We start from the raw sequence: 21,038 nt of genomic DNA, 5'->3' as shown, positions 1-21,038 counted from the left end.
TGAAGAATTTGACAGAAGACTTACTTTGTCTAAAGAAGAAGACGTCCAATTGAAGCTGATTGAAGATCCCTTTTCTGTGGATCCAGAGGAAGTGCCACTAGATTTGCAGTTGGAGGTTATTGAACTTCAGTGTTCGGCAGTTTACCGAAATAAGCACAGAGAAAGCAGCTTGCGGCACTTCTACAAAAGTCTGGACAATGAAGTTGCACTGAAAACATTCAGCATTTTTGGACGCACTTACATATGTGAACAAACATTTTCCATCATGAACATGAATAAAAACAAGCAACATTCTTCTCTGACTGACGACCATTTGGAAGACATTATGAAAATATCCACTTCAAATATGACCCCCGAATGCGACAAGCTTGTTGCCAAAAAGAGATGTAATATTTCTCAATAAATTTGCAAGGTAATTATGAAAAGTACAAATGTTTTCTTTCAACGGAACAGATGTTTTTCATTTTTCCATGATTAATAAAAATATTAAAATAATTTTAAAAATTGTTTGATTTAATTGAAAAATTCTTAATAAAGTATCACACACCCCTCCCCCCCAAACCTTAGCTGTTTCGGCGGGGCGGTGCTGGGGAAGGAGGGTTTGTTTCCGCGGGGCTGGGTGACGCTGGGGGGGGGGGTTCTGCGGGGCCGGGGGGTTTTGGCCCTCAGCTGTTTTCTTTGGAGTAATATGGCCCTCGCCGCTTTACGAATTGTGCAGGCCTGTTTTAAAGCTTACTTTAGTAACTGTATCGTTCTCAGTGCTCACTTTCTTGAAAATTTGCTGTTCTCTACTAAGGTTTTTCGCTAAACTGGCTGCTTTAATTATTTTTTCATTTGGGCTCAATTTGGCGAGATTGAGTTGCTTAGTTTCAAAGTGCCACCGAACATTGTATTCTTTCAGAACGACTAACGTTTCGCGACACACGAGGCACAGTATTTTGTCTTTGGAAATAGTACATAAGTATTTATTCGTCCATTCAATGTTGAAAACTCTGTGCTCTGATTCTGTTTTTCTCTTTTTCTTTTCACTCATGGTATCCATTATGAAGCTCAAGATTTTGTTGAATAAATTCACACACAAGGGAAACACTCACAGTCACACACAAAGAGAAGAGATATCTCACGGCGCATGGCACACTAACAAGGCACTGACGGTGTGTGGAAGCCTGTAGGTCCAGGGGTCACTATATTACTGCACACAGCAGTCAATCAATGCAGTTGTAGATAACTCTCTGCATTATGCATTTTTGTATAACTTTTATATGACTTTGTATTGAACCTTGGTACTATGTTATAGCGGGCTCCTAAGATAGTATAATTAAGGTAAAAGAAAAATTTCTTCTGTGCAAATTTTTGAAGCAGAGTTCAAATTTGTGTGCCATGAGGCAAATGCGCCCAAGTGAGTAAAATGCTTATACATTTAAAAAGTTTTAATTTGCAATTTGTGTCAATTTATATGGGTTTTCCCTCCCTCCCAGTGCCCTTCCCCACAGCCCCACCACCACAACTAAGCAATGCCCCACACAGACCCGCAGTGCCCTGACACACACAGATCTTTGAGTGGGAGTTCCATTGGAGGAGAAGGTACCTGTATTTGCGTCTGTCTTTGTATTGCTTGTATGTGTAGAGGCCTGTAGGGGCAGCGTGCTGGGCGGGCAGCTGAGCCTTGTTTGGATGCGGAGCTTGGCTGAGGAGAGGGCCTATAAAAGCGGCCACCCAGTCAGGCAGCGGCAACAGCTGCGAGCAGCGGCACAGGAGGCAGCGAACAGGGCTGCTAACGGGAGTTTGAGTGGGAGTTCCATTGGAGGAGGTGGAAGGGGAGGCAAGAGGGCATGGTGCCCTGTGTGCTGTGTTTCCCCAGGTGCAGAGGGCACAGCTGAGCAGGTGGGCCCAGGCAACAGCAGCCATGAGCCAAGCCGCAGGTGACACAATGCAGATGATTGCATGCGGCAGCTGCGGTATGTACATGGTCCTAGCAGCGGTACCTGAACAGAGGTATGTGTGCATGAAATGCCGCCTAATAGAACTGCTGGAAGAAAAGATCCAAGGCTTGGAGATGCAGGTAGATACCTTGATAGAGTTTAGAAGGGGGTTCGAGCACCTGATGGAGCAAAGGCAAGTGGGGGCTGAAGGGGAATGCTCAGGGGCACAGGTGGTAGCAGGGGCTAAGACCTGTGAGGGGGGAATGCCGGGGGGAGAACAAGGGCAGTGGAAGCATGTGACTGTGAGAAGCAGGCAAAGGAAAAGGAGGGCCAGTGAAGGAGAAATAGAGCTCAGGAACAGGTTTGGGTGTTTGGAGAACGAGGAAGGGGTGCAGCAGGTGGTAACTGAAGGGGGCAGGGTGAGGAAAAAGAGATGAGCAGCTAGTCCCATAGAAAGAGGGGAGGAGTTGATGGAGACAGCACCAATTCTGGGCCCCGGGAGGATACAGGATGACGTAAGGGGGACTATAAGGGAAAATAGGAATGGACAGGGGTTGCAACTAGAGGGAACAGGGGATAGATTAGTAGATCGCACTGCCACCAGGCAAAGGCAAGTGCATGTGATTGGGGACTCCTTACTGAGGAGGTTGGACAGGCCTGTAACCAGGGCGGACCCAGAGAACAGAAGGGTGTGCTGTCTCCCGGGCTCTAAGATACGGGATGTGGACTTGTGGCTGAAAAGGATCCTAAAAGGAGCAGGTAAGAACCCCTTGATCATCCTTCACGTAGGAACAAATGATACGGCTAGGTTCTCGCTAGAGAGAATCAAGGGAGATTATGCCAGGCTGGGGAAGACACTTAAGGAATTCGAGGCTCAGATCATCTTCAGTGGGATTCTGCCTGTTCCTAGAGAAGGGCAGTAAAAGGGTGAAAGGATTGTGATGACAAATAGTTGGCGAAGGGAGTGGTGCTATAAAGAGGGCTTTGGGATGTATGGCCACTGGGAGGCTTTTGGGGACAGAAAACTGTTCTCACGGGACAGACTTCACCTGAGTAGGGAAGGAAATAGACATCTGGGAGGGAGACTGGCTCATCTCATCAAAAGAGCTTTAAACTAGGAATTTGGGGGAGACGGTTGGGAGATGTCCAGTTAATCTCCACACCAGATTATAACATTGAGAGGGAGGACAATGAGATAAGAACAGATACAGCCAGGGGGAAGAGATTGGACATAAGGAGGGGGGGTGGATACCAGACTAGTGGGTCATACTAGCAGTACGGTGTCCATATCAAATGGGAGAACGAATGTGAGAGAGGCCAAAAGGCATAAATTAAGATGTTTATACACCAATGCGAGAAGCCTAGGTAACAAAATGGAGGAATTTTGGAGGAGCTCCTGGTCCGAGAAATGAAACCGGATATCGTAGGAATAACTGAAACGTGGTGGAACAGTAGTCATGACTGGAGTACAGGTATGGAAGGGTATGTGCTGTTTAGGAAAGACCGGATCAAAGGTAAAGGTGGGGGAGTAGCATTGTATGTCAATAATGAGGTAAACTGTAAAGAAATAATAAGCAATGGAATGGATAAGACGGAGTCTGTCTGGGCATTACTCACATTGGGTAAAAGAACTACTAGAGCCTCCCCTGGGATAGTGCTTGGGGTGTGCTATAGACCGCCGGGATCTAGCCTGGATATGGACAGAGAACTTATTAACGTTTTTAGGGAAGTAAATACTAATAGGAACTGTGTAATCATGGGAGACTTTAACTTCCCAGATATAGATTGGGGAACAAATGCTAGTAACAATAATAGGGCTCAGATTTTCCTAGACATAATAGCTGATGAATTCCTTCATCAAGTAGTTGCTGAACCGACGAGGGGGGATGCCATTTTAGATTTGGTGCTGGTGAGTAGTGAGGACCTCGTTGAGGAAATGGTTGTAGGGGATAACCTTGGCTCAAGTGATCATGAGCTAATTCAGTTTGAACTAAATGGAAAGATTAACAGAATTAAATCGGAGACTAAGGTTTACGATTTCAAAAGGGCTAACTTTAATAAATTAAGGAGACTGGTTAGGGAAGTGGATTGGACTAACATATTTAGGGATCTAAAGGTGGAAGGGGCCTGGGATTATTTCAAGTTGAAGTTGCAGGAGCTGTCAGAGGCATGTATCCCAAGAAAGGGAAAACGGTTCATAGGCAGGAGGTTTAGACCGAGCTGGATGAGCAAGCATCTCAGAGGGGTCATTAAGAAAAAACAGGAAGCGTACAGGGAGTGGAAAAGGGGAGGATCAGCAAAGAAACCTACCTTATTGAGGTCAGAGCATGTAGAGATGGAGTGAGAAAAGCAAAAAGCCGAGTAGAGTTGGACCTTGCGAGGGGAATTAAAACCAATAGTAAGAGCTTTTATAGCCATATAAATAGGAAGAAAACAAAGAAAGAAGAAGTGGAACCGCTTAAGACTGTAGATGGAGTGGAGATTAAGGATAATCTAGGCATGGCACAATATCTAAATGAATATTTTGCATCGGTATTTAATGACGCTAATGAAAGGCTGAGGAATAGTAGAAGCGAGACGGATGGGAATAAAGGAGTGGGGATTGACATTACCGTATCCGAGGTAGAAGCCAAACTCGAACAGCTTAACGGGACTAAATCGGGCGGACCGGATGATCTTCATCCGAGAATATTAAAAGAACTGAAGCGGGAAATTGCAAGCCCGTTAGCGATAATTTTTAATGAATCCATACACTCGGGGATGGTACCGTTTGACTGGAGAATAGCTAATGTGGTTCCTATTTTCAAGAAGGGGAAAAAAAGTGACCCGGATAACTACAGGCCTGTTAGTCTAACATCTGTAATATGCAAGGTCTTGGAAAAAATTTTGAAGGAGAAAGTAGTTAAGGACCTTGAGGTCAATGCCAATTGGGACAAATTACAACACGGTTTTCCGAAAGGTAGATCGTGCCAAACCAACCTGATCTCCTTCTTTGAGAAAGTAACAGATTTTTTAGATAAAGGAAATGCGGTGGATCTAATATACCTCGATTTCAGTAAAGCGTTTGATACGGTACCGCATGAGGAATTATTGGTTAAATTGGAAAAGATGGGGATCGATATGAAAATCCAGAGGTGGATAAGGAACTGGTTAAAGGGGAGACTGCAGCGGGTCGTACTAAAAGGTGAACTGTCAGGTTGGAGGGAGGTTACCAGTGGAGTTCCTCAAGGTTCGGTTTTGGGTCCAATTTTATTTAATCTATTCATTACTGACCTCGGAACCAAATGTAGGAGTGGGCTGATAAAGTTTGTGGATGACACAAAGTTGGGAGGTATTGCCAATTCGGAGAAGGATCGGAATATCCTGCAGGGAGATTTGGATGACCTTGTAAACTGGAGTAATAGTAATAAGATGAAATTTAATAGTGAGAAGTGTAAGGTTATGCATTTAGGGATAACTAACAAGAATTTTAGTTATAAGCTGGGGACGCATCAGTTGGATGTAACGGAAGAGGAGAAGGACCTCGGAGTCCTGGTTGATCGCAGTATGATTATGAGTCGGCAATGTGACGTGGCCATGAAAAAAGCTAATGCTGTCTTGGGATGCATTAGGTGAGGTATTTCTAGTTGGGATAAGGAGGTGCTGGTTTCGTTATACAAGGCACTGGTGAGACCTCATTTGGAGTACTGTGTGCAGTTCTGGTCTCCCATGTTTAAAAAGGATGAAATCAAACTGGAACGGGTACAAAGAAGGGCCACTAGGATGATCCGAGGAATGGAAAATCTGTCGTATGAAAGGAGACTCGAGGAGCTCGGTTTGTTTACCTTAACCAAAAGAAGGCTGAGGGGGGATATGATTGCTCTCTTTAAATATATCAGAGGCATAAATACCAGGGAGGGAGAGGAATTATTTCAGCTCAGTACTAATGTGGACACTAGAACGAATGGATATAAACTGGCCGTCGGGAAGTTTAGGCTTGAAATTAGACGACGGTTTCTAACCATCAGAGGGGTGAAGTTTTGGAACAGCCTTCCAAGGGAAACAGTGGGGGCGAAAGACCTCTCTGGCTTTAAGATTAAGCTTGATAAGTTTATGGAGGGGATGGTTTGATGGGATACAGTGATTTTAGTCAATAGGTCCATAACAATGGTCAATGATGGGATATTAAAAGTTACTACAGAGAACTTTTCCAGGAGGACTGGCTAGAGAATCTTGCCCGCATGGTCGGGGTTCAGCTGATCGCCATATTTGGGGTCAGGAAGGAATTTTCCTCCAGGGTAGATTGGTAGAGGCCCTGGAGGTTTTTCACCTTCCTCCGCAGCATGGGGCAGGGGTCGCTTGCTGGAGGATTCTCAGCGACTTGAAGTCTTTAAATAATGATTTGGGGAGTTCAACAGCTAAGTCAAGGGAGAGAATTCTTCCAGGAGTGGGTGGGTCAGGTTTTGTGGCCCGCATCATGCGGGAGGTCAGACTAGATGATCATAATGGTCCCTTCTGACCTTAGAGTCTATGAGTCTATGAGATCTCCCTCACTGCCCAGCACCCCCCAACAGGCCCCCACTGCCTAGCACCCCAAAACACACAAACCTCCCCCCACTGCCCAGCGCCCTCCACACCCTCACAGCCCAGCACCCCCCGCACACCTCTGTCGGAGAAAAACAGAGTTCTCACTATTTGTTTAGGTATAGCAAGTCAGATGCTTTATTAACTCTCACAATTGCGCAGAGGGAGAGAGCTAAGCAGGTCTCTCAACAGATAAACAATTACAGCAAGCATTTATACCTTTTGTTACAGACAATAATGAGCAACAGTTGCATTTTGTTTATACATAGGTCATTCTGATATCTTGTTTTGCTCACTAATGTAGACTCTTAGTCTACATTCCATATTATCTACACAAGGTCGCAGCAACTTCTCACACAGTTCTTTCCCACTTGCCTCACACATTCCACGCTTCTACAAATCTCGCGTTATTAGGGTTACAGTTAGCCTAACTCTTGCTAACTAACTGTCATGCATTGCATCCCCTTCCTGTCAGTTCTTTCTCTGCTTCCACAACCCCCCCTTTTGTACTACTAGTACAACAAACATTTTCAAATCTCTATTTGCATTAAATCTCGGAATTCAGATTCTACATCAGATGCTTCAACCTTAGGGGTTTTGATTGGATGTAATGACAATGCATGATGAGCATGGACGTGAAAGGTATTACTATTATTACGTCCTTTACAACAACAATAACATACTCCTGCACAACACAAGCAATAACATTCCCATAGCGATAATATGATGGGGTTGTTGTACAATCTTAGTCATATAACACAATACATCATACTTAGTACATAAGGTGGATACTCTATAAGCTGTCTGAAAGGCATACTTTTTAACTTGATACATATTTTGAAGCATGTGAATTTGCCCTTGTACTTCAGAGATTTTCTGAACCTCTGGTAACAGTGAAAGCAAATTTTGAAATCGATCAGGTACTAAACTAGTCCAATTAAAGGGTATCTGGAACCTAAGGACTACTTGCAAAATTCTATCTGCAGGCCAGTAAATAATATGATTGCCTGCAGTGGTAATGAGATTAAAATGTATGTCTTGCAATGTGGTGGCTTTAACATACACACAGCTATCATTAGCTTAAAAAAATAAGTGTCCTGTCAGGGTAGTTCCTTGTCCCCTACCCTCCCAGCAAACGTAGTCATGAAGAGTAACAACTTCTCCTGGCTTCAGTTTACGGATACACTGAAGCTGTGGGGGTTGTAACGGCCAAAATGTCCATTGACTCCCTAACCCCATCCAAATGTCAGATGTAATCCCAGGAGCACTGACTAAAAATCGATTGGGCATACCAGGAGGTCTAATTTCCCAGATGTCTCGGTGAATTACCCAATCCCACATGCATCCTCCCCATGGACCCGGCAGGATTCGGTATGTGGGAGCCCACACCCCCTGAACCGGTCCATATACTTGGAAGGAGCACTGAGAATGTCTGCACTTCCACCCAGAAAGTTTCCAAGTATGTCTCCATGGCCACAGATCAGATGGTACTCCTGATGTGTCTGTAAGGGCAGTGGGCCAAGCCTGATGCTCTAGATCATTCCAAATGGCCATTAGCTGGTCATTCAAGAAATCCTGAATCTCTGAGCATGCTAGATCCCACTGCAATGCCTTCCCAGCCTCAGTGATATTCAATACCATCTCTGTCAGCAACTTCTGGGTCATTGAACTAAGGGCGGAAATAACATGTAACTCATCAACTCCAGCCTGTACCTGGGTTAGTTGTGCTCCAGAAACAAGGCCAATGGCCTTCTCTAGTTGCCCCAATTTCTCATCATGTTCTTGGTTCTTAAAAATATTCCAAACTGCTGCTGCATTATTGGCCCCATCCCAAAGGGATCCGGTCAAGTCTCTCTTCTTTCTAGAGGAAATAACCCAAGCCCTCTGTTGTGCTAATCTAATGGCAGCCCCCTGTGAGCAATTATAAATTCTTGGGGTTCACTGGTAGTGATATCATATACTTTTATCTCCACTGATCCATTCAATTGTTCGCTTATATGGGATATCCTGAACCTTAAAAATATATTTTTTCAAACAATATTTAAATAAATCACTAAAGTGTGAAGGCCTTAGTCATTGGTTTTTATCAAATATATGGCATTGTCTGTATTTGGATGTGTTACAGGGGTAATAGTGTAATGGAGGAGATGGCAGGGGCAATGGCAACAAGGTGCCTTTGGTACTTATTTAAAATCCAATTAGGGAGGGCAATACATGCTGAAGGACTTATCCAAAACACAGGGCGCAGCCTGTAGAATAAACCCCAAAATCCAATCAATACCACGTTCCCAAGCATGGGTTTCACAAGTTTCTTCCTGCCAGTGTATAATTCTTTGTTTCTTCACCAGGGTCAGTTCTTAATGTCTCTTGTAGTCAGGAATCCCTGGACTTTGTGGTTTCAATTAAGCAAGTGTTCCTTCTTCTCTTTTCCTGAAACAGTGTGGTTTAGCATCATACAGGGGAGAGGTTACTAGCACATCACCCTGTAATGGTTTTGCTTCTTCTAGAAAAATCCAGAGGCACAGTAGGTCTGTCAGTGGACAAGGGAGAGGTTACTAGCACTTCACCTTGTCTTTTTTCTTTCTTTCTTTCTTTTTCCTGCTGTCCAGAAGACACAGCAGAGCTAGAAGGAGAAATAGGCTTATCATCAGTCGGAGAGTCCTCCCGAGGTGGAGGGGTCTTTTTACAGTGAGAAGCATGGGTCTAGGCAGGTAGTCCTTGGCACTTCACAGCAGTGTTGGTGGTTAACAGGACTTGGAAAGGGCCTTTCCAGTGTGGAGCCAAAGCAGTCTTTCGTTGATGGACTTTACGTAGACTCAGTCTCCTTGTTTCAATGAATGGCAGGGCTGCTAGGGTCTTTGGGTAGCACTTCTTTTATCTGTGAGAAAAGAAACCTAACACATTTCATTAATGCCTGGCAGTGTTTTGCAGATCTCATAGTTGCTTGGGCACATTCAGGCCCCCCTTTTCTTGGCTATCAGCCAAGTCTTAGCTGTGGGCAGTGTCCTTGGATGGTGCCAGCATCTTATCTTTGGACTGAGCTTGCTAGCTATTTTTCCTCAGTTAACTCGTTCTGTTCTTTTTCCTTCTCCCCTTCTTGGCTTCTTTTAACCTACAAAGGAAACTTCCACTTTTCACTCATACACCTTTTCCCAACAATGAACACATACACATTGCCATTATACAGTACATTAGTCTTATTATTCAATGTATGCCATGTACACCCTTCCAGTAAAATAACTTTATTACAGAGCTTTGGAGCAACAAACCAGGACAAGCACACCCACTTTTGAGGAGTCCACTTGGTACAACCTCAGGTGTCCAATAGCTTTCCTCCCTCCCCAGCCCTCTGGCTAGAAATCTGAAGTAGCCAGAAGGATCCCATGGGCAATATGGGGAGTGGGTTAACCTTCCATGTCCTTGCTTCCAAAGACTGTTGGTATGCAAATTTTAACAACAATTTTTTTCAATTAAAAAAAATCTGGCCAATGAAGTTTCTTTTTCTTACTTAAGCAACTGTATTAGACTTTAGTATATCACATTTTCCTGATTTATCCAAACACTTTTTGTATTCCAAGTTGAATAAAACAAGTATCTGCTTTTTTGATTTAACCCTTCTATTTAATTTTGAACTAGACTGTCTTATGAAAATATTAAACCCAACAATTTTGGCCACAAGACAAACACCACAAGACAGGACAAAGAACACAAAAATAATTCCTATTGTACCAGTAAATGCATGGTACATTGAATGCTGTTCAGCTGGCATCCATTTTCTCTGATGATCTGAAAGACAAAAGAACAGAGGTCTACCCCTTCTGGGTAGTCAGTCATTGCTTAAAATATTTCCTTTATATACACACATACTCTTGTTGATTTTAGACAAAACAGAGGAATTACCCCATATTTCCTTGTATTTGTTTCATAGGCAGCCCAGGTTTCAGTGGCTTCTACCTTATTAGTTAGAAAATTGCATTAATACAGATGCTTTCTGGCTTGCTTCCAGATTCAAAGCTATCCACAGCTTAAAAATTCTTATGTAAAAAGGGACACAATTAACTTTCCCAGACTTTTGATTGCCTTTTACTTCTAACTCCTGCTTTCAAACACCCAGTGATCTGAAAAGAGACAACACAACCTATATTGGTAGGTTTGCATTTCTTTTACCTCTGCTACAATATACACTGCACATGTTCTGGGGAAAATGCACATCCTATCCACAATTCAATTTCCACAACACTAGCCACATCAATTTCTACACAAGGTGTAACTGTTTCTTTTGTGCTTACAAAATCTCCATGCACCCCTAGTAAAGTGACAGCTCGACCACACAGAGCCAGGGGCACTGTCCTTCTCTCTCTTTTTACCAGATCTTTTATCTGCTATTTTGTTACCCAAAAACAAATTCAAATCTTTATTCTTTCCTGAACACTGGGTAAAAGCCATTTATTTAACATATAATTCAAAGGGCTATCCTTAGAGGGTTTTACCAGAGACCCACCCATCTGCCTGCTGATACTCTAACAGAGAATTACACAGAGAACAGAGGGAATTATGGCCTAATAGGATCCTATTACAGGAATTTCTACTAATACTGACCGCTACAGGGGACGGGACAGAAGGATCCCAATTCAACCTCAGAGCTTCATTGCACGCGATGGCTTCCACTCTGAGGAATTACAAATGAGAGGCTCAGTTCCATCCACACACCTAACACCTAAATGTATAAGACAGAAATTCATTAACCGGAGTCGCCAGTAACTGTCACCAAAATATCGGGTCCACCTAGCTGAGAGCCAATAACAGCCAGACAGGGATAAGGAAGAGTTGCTTTATTCAGCAGAAGAAAGGAGAGCCTTGCACCTTGGTACAAAGACTCTGTCTTACACACATTTTACCGTTTCAATTATTATCCTGGGGATTTGAAATCCCCATGCTTATAATTACTTACTCCTTTCCTTCCACTATGCCCTCAAAGTTTCCAACCTGTTCTCCAATCTCTCTATCTATTGCCTGCCCGCTTGGGCCCGATCCTGCTTTTCTCGCTGAACCGTCCCTTCCATGGGCACCAGCTTTTTCACTACCAATTTAGATAGGAGGGTGGGCTTCTCAACTAGCCCCCACCCTTCCTGGTCTCTTCTCTTAAACATTCTTACTCACAAGGCTACCCGAGTCCTCCCTCGTGAGGCTTGCCACTTGGGCAAAACGCATGACCCATTGGCGTTTAACTATTCAATTTTCTCTTGTGGCAAACACACTGCTCTTACAGCATATGCAAACACAAATGGTTAAATTCTGACAAGTCCCTGAAGGACCGGTACTTGCTTAGCCAGTGCTTCCTTTTCTGCCTGGAAGTCCTGTCTCAAGGCTTGCAACTTGCCCTGGGCGTAGGTTTGAGTTGCTGCCTGGTTCATGATCTATGCTCTTAATTGCTCAATTCTAGTTATCAAGTACACAACTCTTCTCTTTTCTCCAACTTCTCTATTGCCCAGTCCTGCTACGACTGGGGTAGATCCACCTGACACCCTTCCCGGTCAGCCGGGGTGGAAAGAGGAATGCTAAATCCCTCTCCGGTTCTCAGACTTACTGCAGCTGAGAGTAGGCACACTTTCATACTCACACACGTACGTCCAGACTGGCCACGTCTGTGTATAATGTTCAGAGAAGGTGCTGTGCAATCTCCAACTTGCTTCCTCTCTTGGGAGGGCAGTTCTTTTACACCCTGAGGTCTCCTGGGGCGTCTTTTCAGTGATTCCAGTAAAGGCCGTCTGCCTGTGGCTTCTTCAGCGTCCCCAAACCACGCCGGCTCCAGGGTCGCAAAGGCAGACTGTTGGATCTCACTGGACAGTTAAGCTTTGCAAATGTAATCTCAGCACTGTAACTTGTATTGCCTTTGGTTTGACTATGTCTATATTTTTTCACAGTCAGCTGGGGCCGAAAGCAGTTTTTCTTTGTACTTAGCCTGGTCTGCATTGATTCTTGACCTTGAACGCAGATTAACTTTCTCTTTATCTCTGGACCAAGCTGAATTTCAAATTAACCCGTTCCTTTCCTCAATAGACAAATTGCTCCCATTGTGTGTCAGAGGCTTTTTTTGTGATTAAAAGCTCCTCTGAGATGTATGATCTTATCTAGATTGAAGGTAGCTTCTAGTGGGCATTGTTTAGACGAATTTTCACGCGTGTAATGATTCCAATTCTCTAAATACCTGCAGGTTTTAGTACCATAATGTACGTACATGAAATAAGCTGGGGTACCCTTAGTGGGTGAGAGGGAATCCTTAGACTGTCCCCCACCCATTTTCCAATCACACACACAGGGAGGAGGATGCCCTGTCCGCGCTAGCGGCACATAAACTAAGGATCTCTCCCTACAGGGTATTCACACAGGAGAGACTAACAAGGATGGCCACGACCCTCCTACACCTCCCTTCAGCAAAGAGCGTCGGCTAGTCTCAGAGAGACGGCGCCGCTTACTCTGTTGCATCCAGTGAGATGATCAGACTGTCAGTGGCTCACACGGAGAGGAAAAGGGGAGGGAAGATGGGTTCACACACTCCTAGACCCAGGTAGCCTCCTCGCCGGACGATGCCAGGCCGAGTTAGCCCACCGTGGGTCGGATCTCCTAAAAGATCCTCTAGTTACCGGGCTTGCGTTAGAGTATTTCTGGTCACGAGCCAAAAGGCTTCGCAGAGTACTCTGGGCGTCTTCCGGTAACACTCAATTCACACTGGTGTACACACACACACACACACACACACACACACACCAAGGCCTTATTCCGGGTACTATTCCCAAGTACCTCCAGGTACTATTCCCAAGTACCTCGATGCATCACTCGAGGCGGTAAAAACCCCTCCTGAGGCGGTAACAACCCCTCAACACCGGTGCATACCTATGCACCTCGCATATGCATACAGGGGGCGGCAACAATTCCCCTAAGCCGCTCAGCATCTGACCTTGCTGCACAGTCAATAAGTTCGGATGGCGTGAGCCCAACAGGGACAGACGGCCCCACGGACAGTCCTCCTCCGACACCCCAATAGAGATTTCAAAAGGTCTCCTACCTCTATTGTGGCGCCATGGGGTTCAAAGGGGAACGATCCGTAGCAGCTGCCGGTGCCTCTGCGGGCGTTGCCATCCCGGACGAGCCCCCAAATTGTCGGAGAAAAACAGAGTTCTCACTATTTGTTTAGGTATAGCAAGTCAGATGCTTTATTAACTCTCACAATTGCGCAGAGGGAGAGAGCTAAGCAGGTCTCTCAACAGATAAACAATTACAGCAAGCATTTATACCTTTTGTTACAGACAATAATGAGCAACAGTTGCATTTTGTTTATACATAGGTCATTCTGATATCTTGTTTTGCTCACTAATGTAGACTCTTAGTCTACATTCCATATTATCTACACAAGGTCGCAGCAACTTCTCACACAGTTCTTTCCCACTTGCCTCACACATTCCTCGCTTCTACAAATCTCGCGTTATTAGGGTTACAGTTAGCCTAACTCTTGCTAACTAACTGTCATGCATTGCATCCCCTTCCTGTCAGTTCTTTCTCTGCTTCCACACCTCCTAGACACTCACTCCACCACACCCTTCCCCCTTCCCTGGCCGCACTCACCAGCCCTGCTGGGAGGTCTCTGGCTCCTAGGGTGAGAGCAGCAAGGGGAGTCTCCAGTGGTGAGCGGGAGCCGGTTCACGGGAACCGGTTGTTAAATTTAGAAGCCCTTTTAGAACCAGTTGTCCTGCGCGGGACCGGTTCTAAAAGGGCTTCTAAATTTAACAACCGGTAAGTTGAAGTGACCAGGACCGTAGCTGGGGGGGGAGCAGAGGGAGCGGCTGCTCCCCCTGAGCACATTATCCAAAAATGGCGCCTTAGGAGCCGACCCCATGGGTGCTCCAGCTCTCCACCCCGCTCCCCGGCCCCAGCTCACCTCCGCTCCGCCTCCGCCTCTGAACACTCTGCCCCGCTTCTCCCCCTCCCCCCCCGCTTCCCGCGATCAGCTGCTCGCGCGGGAAGCCTGGGAGGGCAGAGAAGCAAGTGGCGGCTTCGCGCTCAAGCCCAGGGAGGCGGAGACGGAGCGGAGGTGAGCTGGGGTGGGGGGAGCCGTCCGCACCACAGCAGGTAACCCGGGGGGAGGGGCGCGCAGGGGAACCGCTCCCCGCCCCAGCTCACCTCCGCTCCGCCTCCCTGGGCCTGAGCGCGAAGCCGCTGCTTGCTTCTCAGCCCTCCCAGGCTTCCTGCGCGAACAGCTGATTCACGGGAAGCGGGGGGGCTGCAAGCTCAGACTGACTCGGTGCTCCAGGCACTGCGCAGTGGCAGTGTGGCCTGGCTCCAGCCGAGCGGCGCGGCTGTAGCACCGCCAGCCACCTCCAGGCAGCGCGGTAAGGGAGCAGGGACGGGATGTTGGATAGAGGGCAGGGGAGTTCAGGGAGGTGGGGGGGTGGATAGGCGTCGGGGCGGTCAGATGGCAGGGAACAGGGGGATTGAATGGGGGCAAGGGTCCCGGGGGGCAGTCAGGAAGGAGCAGGGGTTGGATGGGGTGGTGGGAGGCAGTCAGGGGCAGGGGTTCCAAGGGTGGTCAGGGGACAGGGAGAAGGGGTGTTTGGATGGGGAATCAGGAGAGGAGTTGGATGGGGCAGCGGAGGGCAGTCAGGGGACAGGGAAGGGGGTGGATGGGGCAGGGGTCCCGGGGTGGGCATCAAGGAACGCGGGGGGTTGGATGGGGCAGGAGTCCCGGGGGGGGTGGGCCAAAAAGCGCTCAGGACGGGGGCGGTGGCTGAGCCCTGTGTCCCGCTGGGGGGGGGGGGAGCGAGCGCTCCGTGCCCGTGTCCCGCTTGGGGCAGTGGGGAGGGGCAGCAACGCGCGCGGGCTCCGTGTCCCGCTTGGGGTCGGTGGGGGGGGGCGGGTGGAGGCGCGGCGGCGCACGAGGGCTCCATCCCCGTGCCCGTGTCCCGCATTGCTGGCTCCTGTCGGCGGGCAGGCACGCCACCAGGAGCTGCCCCAGGAAGCGCCGCCACGCCAGCCTCGGGACTTTGTGTGCGTGGGGTTTAGAATCCCCCCGCGGGCCGCACAGTGAGCCCCCACACGCCGCATGCGGCCCGCGGGCCGTATGTTGTGCAGGCCTGGTCTTGTGGCATACTCGCGACATGTCTGAAAAGCATAAAATGCCATCTGCGGACAATGGCCCCAGTAGTCTGTAGACCGGAGCGACCATAAACATCTGCTTTACAAATGAAGTCCTTCCACTCTATGCCCAATATACAACGTTGGCATTTTATGTGGAAAGCCTCCAGCTTTGCCCACTCTGAGTGGTGCAGTCCCAATGTTTCGCAACCGTACAGCAGTACAGAGAGGATACAGCTCGATTAGATCCTGAACTTGGTTGTCGTGCCGAGATGATGTTGATTCCGTATTCATTGTAAACGACCCATAGCAGCGGCTGCAGTGCCACACTCAGGCACCTAAATAAATGGCCTGACCTTTCTCAAATGCTGAATACCAAGAACTTCTCACTCGAATCTGCCGAAGCCGTGGCTGTTCAGCTCCTCTGAAAATCAGTCCACTCGTCTAGATGCCTGAATATGAATGTTAGTGCCAGACTTTGGACAGTGACATAGGAAGACATTGGCCTGAGCCTATGCATGGACTCTCATCCTACAATCCAGCCCCTCAACAGATACATCCCAGCTTCTGACTGTGAACCATTCAGCTACAATGGGGAGGCCTAGATGCTGTAAGTGAATTAACATGTAATGATAGATAGACAGATAGATAGATAGTATAAGCTATTCTTTCTACCATCTGCCGTACAGATTTGCTCTGTAGAGCTTGCTGTCCCTGTTACTCATGGGTATTTATGTTGCAGAGCCCCACATGAGAGAGGGAAGGATTTCAGGCCCAAGGCCCAAGTGGGGCAGGAAGAAGCACACGCTCACCTCAGTTGCCTTCTTTGCTGAGGTAAGTTTTGTTGACTTGTTGAACTGAGATTGCAGAGCGTTGCTCAGTCCCATATTCTCACAACTGGCAGTGCCCCATATGTATGTCTGGGGCACCTTGCATCCTCATTTCTTGACCTGTAAGTGGGCTGGCCTGGGGTTTATGTAAAAGGCAGGGATTGTGTTGAAACCATAATCATCCAGATACTTCTGAGGAAATCCCTCTGGAACAGTGGAAATAGTGCAGCATTTGGCCATCAGTCCCTCGGTAATTTCCCAGATTGTGACTGCATTTGATTTCCCGTGAGACGTCTTGAAAACTGCTCTCTTTGTTGAGAGGCTGAACCTCTGAAAGTTCGCCCTGGAGAATGTAAGCATTGACAGGAGAGCCGTTGTGTTGATTCCCTAGGGCGCACTGTCCAGCACGCCGGCAGACAGACCCAGATCAGAAGGCCTGGACTTGGTACGTGAACGTAAGTAATATCCTTAGGTTAGTGCAGTGAGGAAGCAGAGGTCCCAGGGTGTGGGTCAAGGAGATGGCAATGGGGACGCAGAGGCCCTGTCATGGCACCAATGGGGTCTAATTTGTACTGTGTGCTTTGGTCATCCACTGTGTGATCATCCTCTTCTGTAATGGGCGCCATCGGCCTGTTGTAATGGCTCCAACACCACCCTCCTCCCAGCCTCAGGAGAGGGAGGTGTTCCCAAGGGAGAGGGGGCATGGCTGCGGCATCCCCGAGGCTTCTCTGCTTTATGCTGGGGGCTGGCCCAGTGACCAGATGGCTTCCAAGTTGGTGGGGGTGGTGCACAAAAGCGGCTTTCAGGCACATTCCCACGCAGCTGCCAGGATCTGCACTGAGCCTAGGATCTGCAGAACCATATCACAGGCTGGGCCTCAAGGCTGGCAGGTTGGCAGATGCTGCACTGAGCAGCAGAGTTACTCTGTATCCTGAGTCAGGAAGCTTTTCTGCTGCTTCGCTGATCAGAGGAGCCTGGTAGTTAAATGAGGCAGGAAGATACACTTGGTTAATGCAAAGACACAGATGGAGCCCTGGAAGCCCGTATTTCCTGGTGGTTAGTCAAAGAAGATCAGGCCAGGGCAATATGACTTGACAGTCCTCAGCAAGGACTCATCAGAGAGACCCTCAGATGTAAAGAGGGAGGAGGTGGGGGATATTGGGTACAAACTCCCCAGATCCAGTTCCTTAGTCCGGGATCTGAGTGAGGGTGAGACCAGCCCGTCAGTCAAAGGAAATAGTGGACAGTGAGATGGTTATAGGCTAAGCCTAGAGACGCAGGAATGAGTCCAACCCCTCTTTGTTCATAGTAGCCTGATCCAAACAAAGCTCACGGAAGTCAGTCTCTCTGTTGTCTTTAATGGGCTTTGGCCCAGGCCCATGGAGAAGAGAATGTGTTCTTTGAGCCCTACAAAGGACAGAGCAGAGACCATTTCCGTCATTAATAGTGTGATGATTGAGCTGGAATAAAGCTAATCCAGGGTTCCCCTTTCTCTGCTGTTGCTAAACTTCTTTTTTCCTTGTTGATCCCCCAACACACGAACTGCTGGGCACCGCCAAATTCCACAAAGAGGAGAAAAGAGGGAGGAGCAGCATCCGCCTGCTAAAATTCATGGCTGAGGACGGACCAAATAACCTTTGACCCTGACTAGCTCATTATGCGTTCCACAGGGGACCCTTATTACATAACAGTACAGTGATTGGCCAGCCCCAGGCTGGCAGGATAAACCCAGAGCACAGCAACCTCTGTCCTCATGACTGAAATGGGCTAGTGCCACTAGACTGGGCCATGCCTCCTTCACCTCTATTACGCAGCAGTAAGGGTGTGAATCACAGCAAGGAGATCAAAGCTCTGTAGAGTTAGAGACAAGCTCTCTCCTCGCCACCTTTCATATGGCAATTCTCACCCCTCCCCCACCCCCACCCTCACCCCTCCCCCCACCCTCCCACACACACACACACATTTACAGAGGAGACTGTAGACAAAATACAGCAAAGTGCAAAATAACTGGTCCCTGGACTGTGGGAGGAGAGTTATGGGCAGGGAGTGAGGGAGCTGACAGCAAGGAGAAGGCTCCGGGGGAGTGTGGTCACGGTGATCAGCGAGCCTATGGGAGTTATTCACATTCTCAGGAGGCCAGGACAATTGCTTAAAAGTAAGACAGGAAAGCTGGAGGCAAGACCACGCTAACCATGAAAGCAGGTTTGCCTGGCACGGGAACAGTCCAGCTCGCAGCGTAGTTCTCCTACAGTCGCTCTGGACTGACTCTGGCTCTTGTCCCCACTGAGTCTCCCACCCCAGCCACCATGCACACATGAGCCCAGGGCGATTCTGAGGAGATCCCTATTTTCTGAACAACGGCTTCAGGAAGGACCTGGCTGGCTGGGAAAGCGCAGAGCACTACAGAGCCGGCTGGGCCCTTCATTTTTTTTCAGCCTGTCAGCATATTGGATTCAGACTAATTCTCAGGCTGAACTCTATTTAGAACAGGTACCTTTGTTCCTTCCTGTGGTAACGTCACTCCGCTTTGGGGGAGAATAAGGACAGAGGCCTATTAGAGATCTGTAGAAAGCCCATCTGGGAGACAGATTCTTCCACAGCTGCTTCTGTGAGATTCTGACAGCTTCCTCTGAACCATCGGGTGCTGGCTGCTGTCAGAGATGGGGTCCTAGACTGGGTGGAACTCAAGTTTTGATTCAGTCTGCTAATGGCTATAGCTAGTCCTTCACTAGTCAGTACCAGGCTCCAAGAACCAGCTCCTCGGATGGTGCAAATTGGCTTAGCGCTATGGACGGCAATGGAGCTCTGCAAATTCCCACCAGCTGAGGATCTTTAGCCCTGCAGCATCAGTGACTCAGGACACTGGAGTGTGTTGGCTGAGGCTTTGAAATGATCATGGCAGTGAGAGATGGGCTCAGACTGGAAACCCCAAACCCAGCACTGGTGGACTTGGGGACGCTGAGATCTGGATCCGGAGCCAGAGCTGAATGATGTGGCTTGGGGCAGTCGCTGATTACAATAACCCCTGGTGTGTAGCTAGGCTGTGTGCACTGCACACTGGGTTCCCAACTGCAGGATTTGACTAGTAGCCTTTTAAAAAAAAAGTTTTGAGGTGCAGAAGGACAAGGAAAAATGTGACACTCTGTCCCAGACCCTGAGCTATTTCTGTAGTACAGGGGTCCCTTTACGAACACAGCAGCCATCTCCATACAGCAGCCAACAAAAAAAAAAGCTTCCATGATCCTTAAATCCTGACCCTGTCCCTCTTCCATCCTGCGCTGTCCTTTATTACACAAACGCCTTGTCTACATTTACGTCCGCACGTAGGGTGCGTGTAGCTACACATGAAAGGCTGTGGTAGGGAGGGCAGCCAGGCTCAGCTTGGGGAGCTGCCGGTGCCATTCCGCACTGCCCCCCCCCCCCCAGAGCCTTTCCCCACTGGAATCTTTCACTGCTGTGGGGAAAGGCTCTGGCAGCGGGGAAGGGGCAGGACTCTACCCTACTAAATATAGCAGCGTAGACACGAGAGGCCCTGCATGGGCATGTAGGGTGCGTAGCCATAGGGTTCAAGTGTCCCTTTACTTGCCTTAGCCAGGCCTCACCGTCTACACTGCTGTTACACCCGTGCTAGCAGGGTCAAAATAGCCCCAAATGTAGACCTACCCAAAGCAACCACCTCTGTTCCTGGAGTCCTAATTGACTGCGCTTGAAGAGGCTTGGGGATTGCAAAGGAAGGCAGGGTCCAAGTTAACACCCTAGCCCAGCAGCAGCCCCTCTGGTGGGAATTCGTCCTGGGCTCACTGCAAGGAAACAGTTCCCCCTTAGTTAGGACTTTGTATTGTTCTTCCAAAAAAGTAAGGCAGAAACTAGTCATGTAAGCCACTCACCACAGGGTGGCGCTGATGCTCTGCCTCCCCTACAAAAACAACAAGGAGTCTGGTGGCACCTTAAAGACTAACAGATTTATTTGGGCATAAGCTTTCGTGAGTAAAAACCTCACTTCTTCGGATGCAACTCAGGTTTTTACTCACGAAAGCTTATGCCCAAATAAATCTGTTAGTCTTTAAGGTGCCACCAGACTCCTTGTTGTTTTTGTAGATACAGACTAACACGGCTACCCCCTGATACCTGCCTCCCCTACGTTTTTCTCCTCTTAGGTTCCTTTGCAGCGAATCAGATTATGTCCGGTCTCTGTGCCCATTGATGCAGTCTGAGTAGCAGGAGCCCTTCAGCCCCACGGTGACATGGGCTGTTATGTGTTTGAATGATTAATCCTTCCTCTTCCTATTCCAGGCCAGAAGGGCTGAGGTGCTGTTTCCCGAGGAGCTGTTCCAGGACTAGCGAGGTAAGCACAGACACAGGCCGTGCACTACAGCTCAAGGTACACCCAGGAGCGCCGCCAGCGTTTTTGCTGCCCTAGTTGGCGGAAGGTCCCGCCCCCGAAATGCCGCCCCCGACAGGCGGCAGAAGGTCCCGCCCCCGAAATACCAACGACAACGGGGGCAGCCGAAGATCCGGCCGCCGCGGTCGCCGCCCCCCAAATGTTAGCGCCCAAGGCAACCGCCTAGGTTGCCTAATGGGTTGTGCCGGCCCT

General features: G+C 48.2%; 2 long non-coding RNA genes across 2 annotated transcripts; one reads left to right on the top strand and one right to left on the bottom strand.

The window, feature by feature from the left end:
- Nucleotides 1-6,595: 6,595 nt before the first annotated feature.
- Nucleotides 6,596-10,353, bottom strand: LOC135977886 (uncharacterized). Its single transcript, XR_010595326.1, has 2 exons — nucleotides 10,215-10,353; nucleotides 6,596-9,363 (listed from the first exon to the last, which is right to left on the bottom strand). It is a non-coding gene; the product is annotated as an uncharacterized LOC135977886 (long non-coding RNA).
- A 5,249-nt stretch (nucleotides 10,354-15,602) lies between these two features.
- LOC135977891 (uncharacterized) lies at nucleotides 15,603-19,238 on the top strand. Its single transcript, XR_010595328.1, has 3 exons — nucleotides 15,603-16,224; nucleotides 16,357-16,448; nucleotides 16,836-19,238. It is a non-coding gene; the product is annotated as an uncharacterized LOC135977891 (long non-coding RNA).
- Nucleotides 19,239-21,038: the final 1,800 nt, after the last annotated feature.

The sequence above is a fragment of the Chrysemys picta genome, unplaced genomic scaffold (assembly GCF_011386835.1).
Source record: "Chrysemys picta bellii isolate R12L10 unplaced genomic scaffold, ASM1138683v2 scaf64, whole genome shotgun sequence".
In the NCBI taxonomy this organism is placed as follows: Eukaryota; Metazoa; Chordata; order Testudines; family Emydidae; genus Chrysemys; species Chrysemys picta.
Note: the sequence above shows the minus strand (reverse complement) of the source record. Positions and strands in the feature narration are given on the sequence as shown.